At 42.1% G+C, this 12,843-nt stretch overlaps 1 protein-coding gene across 3 annotated transcripts in view; it reads right to left on the reverse strand.

The window, feature by feature from the left end:
- Positions 1-12,843, reverse strand: part of PDYN (prodynorphin) — a 106,299-nt gene that overhangs the window by 71,479 nt on the left and 21,977 nt on the right. The window lies entirely within an intron of this gene.

The raw sequence follows: 12,843 nt of genomic DNA on the forward strand, positions 1-12,843 counted from the left end.
AGGACTTGAGTTCTTGATGATGCCATCATGCTGCTGAATCAGCCAACTTGGGAAATACTCTACTTGTCAACTTCTTGAGTGAGATAGTAAGATTTCATTAATGTTTCCACCATTTTGAGTTACATACAGCCAAAAGCTTCCTGACTAGTACAGTATAAAACTGTTTATAACCTGCTTTTTTTTTTTTTTTAATTTTTTATTTATTTATTTATTATTTTTGGCTGTGTTGGGTCCCTGTCCCTGTGCGAGGGCTCTCTCTAGTTGCGGCAAGTGGGGGCCACTCTTAATCGCGGTGCGCGGGCCTCTCACCGTCGCGGCCTCTCTTGTTGCGGAGCACAGGCTCCAGACGCGCAGGCTCAGCAGTTGCGGCTCACGGGTCTAGTTGCCCCGCGGCACGTGGGATCCTCCCAGACCAGGGCCCGAACCCGTGTCCCCTGCATTGGCAGGCAGACTCCCAACCACTGTGCCACCAGGGAAGCCCTATAACCTGCTTTTTAACTTAGATTTTTAAAAAACTTTTATTGCAGTTTTGCATTTCTTGCTAATTTGTTCCCAGCCCCCCATTCTGGGGATCATCCATTAGAAGGGAGGATTAAGAACTGGTCAGGCAGTTGCGGGCTCCAGCTGGGAATCTGGAAATTAGCTACTCTCCCCAGATTGGGGGTTCTGGGAGCCAGAAGGGGGAGATCCTAAAAGGGGGAAGGCCCAGCTCAGCTGCAGGAGCAAGGGGTCCAGTGGTTGTGCCAGATGAGGTCAGGGTCTAGAGAGCCCCTGCAAGGGTCAGCAGGTGGGCAAATCCAGGGCCCTGGAGGAGGGAAAGGGTGAAACTGGAACTGAGGACCAGAGAGCCCATGGAGATAGGAATTGGCTTCAGGGCAGCAGGGTCCCCTCCCAGTCCTGGCATATCCCACTTAATATCAATAATTGGGTCCTAAAAAACAGATATTCTTTATGAAAATGCCAAAAGGAAACCTATTTCCATTACATTAAATAGGAAAAATTATACACACATTAGCTCAAAACCCTCAACCAATTTCCTGAAATGTTAGTAAAACTCAGGGAGATGTATACACACCACACACACACACACACACACACACACACGTTTTTTAAAACTATATATGTTAGGCTGTAAGATGCTTAGCATTACTTCCAGATCATCCAACCAATTAAATTAGTTGCTAAACATTTGCTTAGGGTATAGTGACATGGCCTCTCCCTCTGCTACCAACAGCCAAGGTGCACAAACACTTTGTTATCACTCAGTTGATTTTTTTATTGTATCTTCTTTTATTTGATTCATCTACTGGTACATAATTTTTATCATTTGCTTCATTGGTACATAATTTTTATCATTTGCTTTTAGAAAGAGAGAAATGAAAACAATTGTATAGGGATTGTGTTCGGAAGCATATGGCAGAAAATATGAGAAAAGAGGCATGAACAACTGAAAGGCTTATATGTCTCATGTAGCAAGGATCCCTAGGTATGCCTCCTCTTTCCTTCTTTCCTCTCTGTCACAGTGCAAAGACTTTCATCTTCAGCTTTGTTGCCTCAGAATTGTTTGATGTTTGCTGCACCTCTAGGCAACACGTCAATGTTCCAGACAGGAAGAATGGACAAGGGGCAAAAGGCCAAACAGGTCAAGAAAGTGGGGTCTGTTCCCCTACAAAAGCCTTCCTGGGGGTCTCACCCAGTGACTTCTACTGTACTTATCAGCCAGAATCCCTCGGTACTAGAGGGTCTGGGTCACTTGCTTGATTTTTCAATACTTCTACATGTAATTCTGAGCTATCGATTTTATTTGGGATAAAATGTGAGACATTTTTCTCCCAAGTAATTTGGTTTAAAATGTTGTATTGAGTTTTTGGGATGTAAATATAAATGCCTTCCTATACAAATATTTGCCAAAAAAAAGTTGCTATTGAGCCACATATACACTATCAAGTTTGTGTGTTATAAATGAAGAGTCATTCTACTGGGAAAACATTAACCAGGGAAACATTCTGCAGGATATCCCTTAGTACTATGGAGGTTTTCCCCTACATACAACTCTACTTCATTTTTGGCAACAGTTACATAGTAGACATGTCACTGTGTATGCCATAATGGATGTAAACTGTTCTCTATCGTTGGACATTTAGAATGTTTCCAATTTTTCACAATTATAAACAAAACTGCATTGAACATCTTTGTACAAGCATCCTTACACATTTGTCCAGTTACTTCTTTGAGATAAATTAAACCCTTGATATGAAATGTCTGGGCTGAAGTTTCCACAAATTAAAATTTTTTGATCCATATTGCCAAATTGCCCTCCAGAAAGGTTGTACCAACTCCACTATGTCTCCATTGCTGGAGCAATGAACGTGCATTACAGTGGCATGCTGGCCCACTAGATGGGAAGGAGGATGGATGGCTCTGTTAACATTGCGTTTGGAAGCAGAGAGCTTCATAGTTCAGGTGCCAATTACATTTAGAAATGAGATTAGCACATGGAATCTTCCCACTCATCTCTCTGTAGTTTCAAGGTTCCATTCCTGGGCAGATGAAACAATAAAACAAAACTGGTGAAATGAAGTTAATGTGGACCCAGGACATTTACACTGATAAATGTTCCCATTTAGGACAGACTTTCAGGGCAGCTTGCTCAGCTCTGACTTGAAGGAGTGTCAACATCACACTCAGTCCCCAATTTTTCCCAATCACTGACCCTTTCTTCCTAAAACACACATGTTGATCCCATCAGCTCCCTTCATAAAGTATGTTATGATGCCCCACCCCAAATGTTCTTCAGAATGATGCCTAACATCCTAATAGAACAACTGTTGTTGTTCACTACATAGTAATAACAACAGCATCACTACATAGTACTACACTACATAGTAATAACACATAGTAATTCACTACAGCATCAAGAATAATATAAAAGTTAGCGCTTACATAATGGGGAGTTATTGCTTAGTGAAAACAGAGTTTCAGTTTGGGATGATGAGAAAGTTCTGAAGATGGATGGTGGTAATGGTTGCACAACAATGTGAACGTACTTAATGCCTCTGAATTGGACACTTAAGGATGGTTCAAATGATAAATTCTATGTTATGTAATATTTTACCACAATGAAAAAAAAAAAAAAAATCACTGACTTCCAGTTTCCAGTCCAGCACGTAAGGAACTCAGAAGCTGTCACTCTGTCCTAACAGGAAGTAAAAAGCTGAAAAATCAACAACTCTTAGGTCTGTAAGAGAAATGAGGTCACAGGGCAAATTTCAGCCCCCAAAGTTGGAGAGACAGGTAGATACAGAGAGTCAAACTTACTAGAGCAGAAACCTCCACAGAACCAGTGCCAGGGTAGGAAAACCTGAACCATAATTGACAGATTGCTGGAAGCTCAGCATGCGTAAGACTGAGAGATACAAACTCTAGCGGAGGAGCCCCCACACTTTATGAGTTTCACTGCTGGGAACTCAACCAGGCTCTCACAGTGAATATTGGAATTTCAGTGAATATGGGATAGAAATCCCTTCGTGATTCTGGCAGGGGGAGAGGAAATATACTGTATTTTAAAATATGCCAGAGCATTCTGTTCTTCTTAACAGAAGACCAGCCTTCAAGAGAAAGTATTTTACCAGAGCCTAACCTATCGGGGTTTTATCAGAGCCTACTTGACCTGGGGGAAGGGAAATACCCAACTCCAGCCCTCTCTACACATTCTGCCCCATCTAAGGGAGGGAGGGAAAAACTGAGACGTGCTTATGAAGCTCACAGCCCAGAGACATGGGCTCACTAGAAGACTGAGACATAATTGTAGGCATATAGAATGCTTCCGCTCGTACCACGTTACCACCACTTCACTAAAAACCTGTTTACCGGAGTTCCTTTTATCCAGCCTGACTTTCAACAAAAAAATTACAAGGCATACTAAAAGGCAAAAGCACAGTTTGATGAGACAGACAAAATGTCAGGACCAGACTCAGAAAGAGCAGGGATGCTGGAATGGCCAGACTGGGAATATAAAATAACTTTGATCAATATGCTAAGGGCTCTAATGGAAAAAGTAGACCACATGCAAGAACAGATGGGCAATGTAAGCAGAGAGATGGAAATTCTAAGAAATAATGAAAAAGAAATGTAGAGATTAAAACCTCTGTAACAGAAATGAAGTGGTCTCTGCCTTCCATGAAGACTCAAAACATGAGAAATTCTCCAAATATAGCGAAAGGGTTCAGATGCAGGGTGGCCCCCAAATAAAAATAAAATGTCTATTCCACATATCATGTGGTTTAGGACTGGACTGACTCAGACACTTCACACCCTTCTCCTGACAGATGCTAGCATCTGGTGCTGAATCAGAGGGTGGAGGTGTTGCCTTGACCTTGATTTCCCTTTACCAAGTTTAAGTTCATGTTCACAGTATTCAAAACAGCCTCAGTAAGCCGAGCCTTAGTAGGTAACCTAAGGACAGAGGCAAAAAGAGTTTTAATAATTGCCCTATCTTCCCCTGTTTCTTTTTCCAGCCAGCTCACTCTGCCTTCTGCTGAGCTTGAAAGTGTAACTCAAAGACCTCAGTTGAACTACTCCTGAGCACTCATCCAGTCCAGCTCTCAGCCCAATTAACAAGTGCTCTATCCTGGGACTGGGCAAGCAGGTGCTGCCGGGATATTATTACTCAGCTCTCCAGCTAGGCTGTTGGGAGAAGAGGGGCTTTTGCATCCAGAGGCAGCAGACACATCCCTCTAAAGGAGATGAGGAAGTTGTACAGAGGTCTGAGGAAGCACCAAGGGATCACCCAACCCACATGGGAGGTTGGGGTCAGGGAAGACTTCCTAGAAAACCCAATGTTTCTGATGAGTCTAGAAGGAAGAGTAGGAATTAACTCCACTATAAAGGAAAAGTTGATCCAGTCAAAGTACCTGTGTGGGCAGAGTTCCCGAGGTGTGAGAGGGCAAAATATACTCAAGGAATGAGCGCCCTGAGAGAGCTTAGAAATCCAATCAATAAGTGGCTCATCACTTCTTAGTGCATCTCAGATCCCCAGGGGATCTGGTGGGTTCTACCCCAGACTTGAGCCCATATGCACACACTGACACCCGCTGTCCAGGGATCCCAGTTAAGACCCTTTACATAAGTCAATCCTTCATTCACAGATGCCTGAACAGGCCAAGAGAATGTCAAAGTGGCAGTCACAGCAAAGCACTGCCTCTCAGGCAATATTTTCTTTGGTCTCTCTTGTTCAGACTGGAAACTTACCTCTAGTGACTAATGATCTTTATTTTAAAGTGAAGCAGGTGAAAGCTGACTGAAAGCTTGGCAAGCATGAAGAGGGCATGAAACTGATGTGATTCACTGTAGGGTAAGTAAGTGGCCAGCCAGATTTTTCTGAGAAGATTCAAATATCACAATAGCCAGTCTTTTCTCTGGGGCAGTTGGGTTTCTTTATAAAGTGAAGCTCAAATCCCCTGCTTACTGCAGGGAGGTGGGGTGCGCAGGGCTTGTTGCTTAATCAGCTAGGTGTAAATATTCTGGAGCTCGGCTGGGAACAGACTGGGGGTGTCATCATTCAGGGGGCAGCTTTTTAGTCAACCCCTAAGTCTAGTCCAGCCCCCACCATGCCCCCACCTTTTCCCTATACTGTGGCCACTAAACCTGGGGCCACTCGGGTTCAATTTCTCTAGAGTTTCGATCCCAGGTATCCTCTGAGGGGTGAGTGCCTAACAGCAAGGGGTCAAGATACCCCACGACAGAGACTTTGGGTCAATTCTCCTGCTTCGTCTCCACCTCCTGCACTACCTGGTTCTCCCAGCTCCTGAGCCTTCCGGGATTCCGGGGTGAAGGGGCTCTTCCTTGATATATGCCACTCCTTAGGCTGGATGGTTTGACCCTCCTCCACTTTGCCAAATCACTTGCCACTCCCCAACCCAGTTCCTGTCTCCATTTATTGTCTCAGGGTTGGAACTGTCTCCTGGTTTCATCAAAGATAGAGAGGGTGTTTGCATGTTCTCCTTGTGTCTGGTGTGGCTTTTATAAGAAGAGAACAGGACAGAAACAAGACTCAGCCACCCTTGAATATGATTAATAGTACTGAACTGCACACTTAAGATCGGTGAAGATGCTAAATTTAATGTTATGTGTTTTTTTGCCGAAATTAAAAACAAAACAAAAGTCAGCCATCTTAAAACCAGAAGTCTCCCCATTGAGTTTTCTGCGAATTTTGAAAAACAAACACAACAAGCATTTCCTTGAAAATCTATTTACATATAGAATGTGGATATTTTGGTTCCTTCTATACAGTTTATTGGGACAATTAAAGGGAATATCTAAAGCTGTGGTTCTCAAAGTGTGGTCTTCAGACCAGCAGCATCAGCATCACTTGGAAATTTGTTAGAAATGCAAATTCTCAGGTCCTACCCTAGACCTACTAAATCAGAAATTCTGCAATCTGTGTTTTAAAAGGCTCTCGGTAACTAAATGTTGAGTATCAGTTTTGTGACGGTTGACATATAGTTAAAATTTGAAAATCACTCATCTAGAGCAATATGGGGGGGAAAGAATGAAATTAAGCTTAGGCTGAACATCAAAGAAAGGATCTAACTCCATCACATGGAGAAAAGGTAAACGGAATCATGAAAGGGTGGGAGGAGGTAATTCATGGACTGATGACCATGTGTCGGGTACCTTGCTTGCCAGTTTACATACATCTCATTTAATCCTCAGTTTCCTTGAAAAGAAAGAATTATTCCCCCATTTTACAGATAAGAAAACTGAGGCTTAGGGAAGGTAACTTAGATAGTTAAGGAGGATTTCAATCAAGGTCTGCCTGATTTCTTAGGTCCTTCTCTTTATTTTCCATACTTCCCTCTTTTAAAAATCACCCCATCACTGAGAATATCTCTGGCTATGGAAGACAGAGGAAAGCAACAAGACTTCTCCTCTGCTTGGTAAAATCCTATCCATTCTCCAAAGCAGAACTCAAACGTCACCTCTTCTGGGAAGTCTTCCAGAACTACCTTGCTCAAAGTTAACCTTTCCATAGCACTTTGCACATACCTGTCTTGGAGTACCTCATACACCTATTATAGTTCTCAAATCTTTGGTCCCAGGATCCATTAGAAATTATTGACATTCAAAGGCAAACGAACCTTGACCTAAACCTCACAGCTTAACAAAAAAATTAATCAAAATGGATTAAAGATTGGATGTAAAATGTTACACTACAAAACTTATAGAGAAAAAAAAATAGGAGAAAATCTTTAGGACCTAGGGCTAGGTGAAGCATTCTTAGACTTAATACCAAAAGCATGATCCGTAAAGGAAAAAAAAAAAAAAAAGATAAATTGGATCATTTTAAAATGAAAACCTTTTGTTCTGAGAAAGAGCCTGTGAAGAGGACAAAAACACTGGGAGAAAATGTTTGCAGACCACATAACTGACAACGGCCTGGTATCTAGAATACATAAAGAACTCTCAAAACTCAAGAGTGAAAACAAACAATCCAATCAGAAAATGGGCAAAAGACATGAACAGACATTGCACTGAAAAGGATATACAGCTGGCAAACAAGCATATGAAAATATTTTCAACATCATTACCATCAGGAAATGCAAATTAAAATCACAATGAGGTATCACTACACAACTATTGGAATGGGTAAAAGAATAAATACTGATAATACCAAATGCTGGTGAGGATGCAGAGAAACCAGAAACTCATAAAGTGCTGGTAGGAATGTAAAATGGTTCAGCCACTCTGGAAAAGGTACAGTGACTTCTTACAAAATTAAGCATGTGCTTACCATACTACCCAGCAATTGTACTTTGGGGCATTTATCCCAGAGAAGTGAAAACTTACATTCATACAAAAACCTGTCCATGAATGTTCATAACAACTTTATTCATAATAGCCAGAAATCAGAAACAATCCTAATGTCCTTCCACAGGAGAACAATTAAACAAACGGTGGTGCATCCGTGCCTGGAACACAGGGAACACACTAGTGGTACATGCAACAACACGGATGGATGGCGAGGGAACTATGCTGAGTGAGAGGGCCGACCTCAAAAGGTTACATGGTGAATTATTCCATTTATATAATATTCTTGAACTGACAAAATTATAGAGCGGGAGAATAGGGGTTAGGGAGGGGAGAGGGAAGGAGGTGGCTGTGGCTACAGGAAGGCAGCACGAGGGATCCTTGCAAGGGGACTACTGTTCTGTATCTTGACTCTGGTAGCGGTCACGCAAATCTACACGTGTGATAGAGATGCACAGAATTAAACACACACACACATACATGTAAAACTGGTGATATCTGGATAAGATGGGTGGATTGTATCACTGCCAATTTCCTCTTTGTGATATTGTACTAAAGTTATGCACGATGTTACCACCAGGGGAGACTGGGTGAAGGGTACACAGATCTCTCCATATTATTTCTTATAATTGCACGTGAACCTACAGTGATCTCAAAATGAAAAGTTTAAATAAAGAACTGAGGGCCACAAAGAGATTTTCATTTATGTAGGCTATATCAACTGGTATTTACTATATTCGAAATTAAAATGGAGACATTTTAACAGTGTTTATTTATTGACTTATCTTTAAGACAATAATAAACATAAATAAAAAATGTGTTATTATAAACAAAACATTCCCATGAAAAATAAGTATATTTTCAAAAAATAGAAGAATAACCACGTTTTACAAATTTACTTTAATGTCTTTAATGTCTGACTTCATAGACAATTGGATTCTCATATCTGATTCTACATTAATATGTTGTGATATCACGTCATGCAGCTTATGGAAAATTCCACTGTACACACGTGGAAAATTGAGAGTAAAAGAGGCAAATAATGTCAGTATTCTTATTAAAATAATACGGACTCCCTAAAAGCGTCTCTTGAAAGGAAAGAGAAGACTGTTGCCAGGCAAGTGGAGGAACAGAACACCTGAAGGCATCGTATTAGGGAAGATAGTCAATTGCGATCATGCAAACCTCAGGTAACAATGAGCTAAATAAAATGGAAGTTTATCTTTTTCTGTTATCACAGTCTAGGCTAAGTGGTCTTCTGGCTTCTGTGGTTACCCCACAGTGTCAGGGTCCCAGACCCATCCCTCCTGATGCTCCACCATACCTGAGGCCCAGCCCTCACCTGTTTTCGTGGTTCAGAACCATCACATCTGCCTTCCAGCCAGTGGAAGTAGGCAAGCAGAAGGCTGGCATGCTCCTTCCTTCAGAGGGTACAATTCGGAAGTTGCACACTTCACAAACCATTTGCCAGAACATAGTTTCAAGGGAGGCTGGGAAATGCGAGCTTTGGGACTTCCCTGGTGGTCCAGTGGTTAAGACTCCACGCTTCCACTGCAGGGGGCATGGGTTTGATCCCTGGTCAGGGAACTAAGATCCCACATGCTGCATGGCACAGCCAAAAAGAAAAAAAAAATAGAATAAAATGCGAGCTTCTATTGCTCTATAAGAAATTGGGGGACAACTAGAGGTTTCTGTTCCAAGCACAGAGGTGAGAAAGTGGAGGGAGGTTTGAGAAGCCAGTAGCTAGGTGTGTTTAGAAGTTGTGGGACAGAGAAGGAAATATAGTAGGAAAGGTGGGTTGGAGCCACATGGTGGAAAGGGGCCACTTCATTCTGTAAGGCAGTGTTTTCAAACCTGAGCGCACAACAGCATCACCCGAGGGCCTGTTGAAGCTTAGCCCCGCCTGCAGAGTGTCTGATTTACTAGGTCTGCAGAGGAGCCTGAAAATGTACATTCCTAACCAGTTCGAGGGGATGCTGGCACTGCTAGTCCAAGAACTTTGATAAATGTGGAGCCACAGAAAGTTTTAGAGAGGAGAGCAAGATGACAAGGCCTGTATTTCAAAAAGCTGATTCTGTTACAATGACAGGGAACAAGCTGTACTAGAGCTTCCCAGAGCACTAGAGCTTCTCACCCTCTTGATCCTTAATGTTCCTGAGAAATTTCACTCAAGAAAAACAGGGATGATAAAGAGCCTGCAAAGCAGAGTTCACGGAACTCCAGTGCCCAAGGGCCACTCCCACACCTGAGTTTTTCCATCAATGATAATAATGAGGACCATTTACCTATCCAGGGTGCCAGATGGCACAGATTGAGAAGTCGGACCATGTCCCAAGGCTGTGGGGATTCATGGACTCACCTACACAATGGGTTGGAGAGAAAATTGGTACAACTCCTGAAAGGCAATGTGACAATCAAACCAGAACTCTAAATGCCTGTACGCTTTGACCCAATGGTTCCATTTCCAGGAATTGAGTCTACAGATACACTCGTGTTTGTGTGCAAAAGACAGATTATTCAATGCCCATTGTGCTGGCAAGGGATGGGGAAAAACCTGAATGTCACCCACAGAGGGCTGGTTAAATAAACCATGGTGCATCCAAAAATGGAGTAATGGGCAGCCCTTAAAAATAACAAGTTAGATCTATGTAAGCCAGTTTATAATAATCATAGATAGATAGAGATAGAGAAGTATATGTCTTGTGTGTGTGCACATGTCAAGGGGCAGAACACTGTTGTAAAATGCTGCCATTTAAAAAAATATATAGGACTTCCCTGGTGGCACAGTGGTTAAGAATCCGCCTACCAATGCAGGGGACACGGGTTTGAGCCCTGGTCCGGGAAGATCCCACATGCCGCGGAGCAACTAAGCCCGTGTGCCACAACTACTGAGCCTGCGCTCTAGAGCCCACGAGCCACAACTACTGAGCCCGTGTGCCACAACTACTGAAGCCCATGTGCCTAGAGCCCATGCTCTGCAACAAGAGAAGCCACCTCAATAAACCCATGCACCGCAATGAAGAGTCGCCCCGCTCACCGCCACTAGAGAAAGCCCACACACAGCAACAAAGACCCAACGCAGCCAAAATAAAAATGCGTGTGTGTATATATATATAAATAAATATATATATATATTTATATATATACACATTTGTGGGACTTCCCTGGTGGTCCAGTGGGTAAGACTACTCCACACTCCCAATGCAGGGGGCCCGGGTTCGATCCCTGGTCAGGGAACTAGATCCCACATGCGTGCCCCAACTAAAGGTACCGCACGTCACAACTAAGAGCCAGCACAGCCAAAATTAATTAATTAATTAATTAAAAATGAAAAACAAATATACCTATTAAATATATATATACACATTTGTATACATGTATACATAGTTATATATGCAGAGCACATCTTTGAAAAGATTCTGAGAAAGTCTGCCTTTCAGGATAGGAATTGGAATGGAAGTCCGGGTTGAGAAGGAAGCTTACTTTTCACTGTAAACATTTTGTTTGTTTGATTTTTTTCAACCCGGCATATGCATTACTTATCTAAATAAGTAAACATAGAAGCAGTGCCATGTGCTTTACATGCTTTATCTCACTAAATCTTCAGAAAACCTAGAAGGGAAGTACTTTTGCTATTCACAACGTACAAGGCGGTTAAATTATTTGGGGGAGGGGCCGAGGGGGAATGGAAGGAACCTTGATTTGTAAGGTTTGCCAGTTTCCATGGTGTAAATACTCCCTACCTGGCTGATTTCCAGCTGCTGCTGTGATGTCACTGAGCAGAGCTGGGGACAGATGTGCACGAACAGCTCTCAGGAGCCTGGAGGAAGCAGCTCCACCACAGCCTTGTAGGGGAACTTGCACACCCAAACAAGGTACCATTGACTCTTCCCACCTCATACCTGAAGGGGTTGTTTTTCAAGAACAAAACAAATGTAAGCAAATATGGCACTTCAGGACCTAAGAGCAGCTTCCAGGGATCTTTATAGACACTGGGGCATTTATTTACGGTATAAACAACCTGCCTTGTTTTACAATAAATTTGAAACAGAAACCCAGAAATTAAAATTAAGCATCTGGGTTTTATATTTGCAAATTGCTTTGCCATTCTCTTTATGAAATACTGCACACAGCTATACAAGCATAAGGCAATAAAAGAACAATAAATTAATCAGTGTTAGTATTCTGTCAACACAGCCCCACATTCTTATCAGGGCCAGCAATCTAAATCAGGAAAGTGGTTTAGAAACTTGCCCAGTGCTTTAATAGGAGAGGTTGGGTAAGAGGATCAGACAGACTCGGGTTCAAGTTGTGTTCCAGTTCTGCCACTTGTGAGGTGCCTCCGGCAAGTCACCTCACCTCTGAGTTTCAAGTTACCCATGTGTTAAGTGAGGATAGTGCCCACTATACAGATTTGTACAGGCAAGTTTGTCAAGTTTAACAGATAAGGTTAATGTGTCATCTACACCTGGATGTAAGGCAGGATGGTTTTCCCCAAAAATTATCCCTCAGAAGAAATTGGGAGTTGCCTAATATTTAAGTTCTTACAAAGCCTCACAGTCTTTCATATTCCCTAGACTCTCTCAATAACTTTCAACAACAAAGTATTGTTTGCAAAAGACCAATTTATAGACGTCACCTGAAGGAAGGGGTTTAAAAAAAAACAGTTTTTGACACAGATGTAGTCATTATACTAGGGGCTGATCTCATACCCCTTGTAAAGATGCAAGCCTTATAAAGAGGACTTTAAAAGTAATCCATTAAATGTTAGGATGTTGTGATCACAAATATAAACCAATAGGGCAAACAGAAAAACAATACTGTCCTAAGATTGAGTGAACTGGGACTTTAAGGATAAAATATTTCAATGACAGCATTATATAAAGGCTCAGAAAGTCCTGGATCACAAACAAATTAGGAGTGAAATGTATGTGATCTAGAAAGTGCGTTGGGTGATTCAGAAACTATCCCTAGTGATAATAAAGATATGAGATCAAAGATTCACAGGACTAGGGGCTTCCCTGGTGGCGCAGT

The sequence above is a fragment of the Balaenoptera physalus genome (genome assembly GCF_965194825.1).
Source record: "Balaenoptera physalus genome assembly, chromosome: 16".
Lineage (NCBI taxonomy): Eukaryota > Metazoa > Chordata > Mammalia > Artiodactyla > Balaenopteridae > Balaenoptera > Balaenoptera physalus.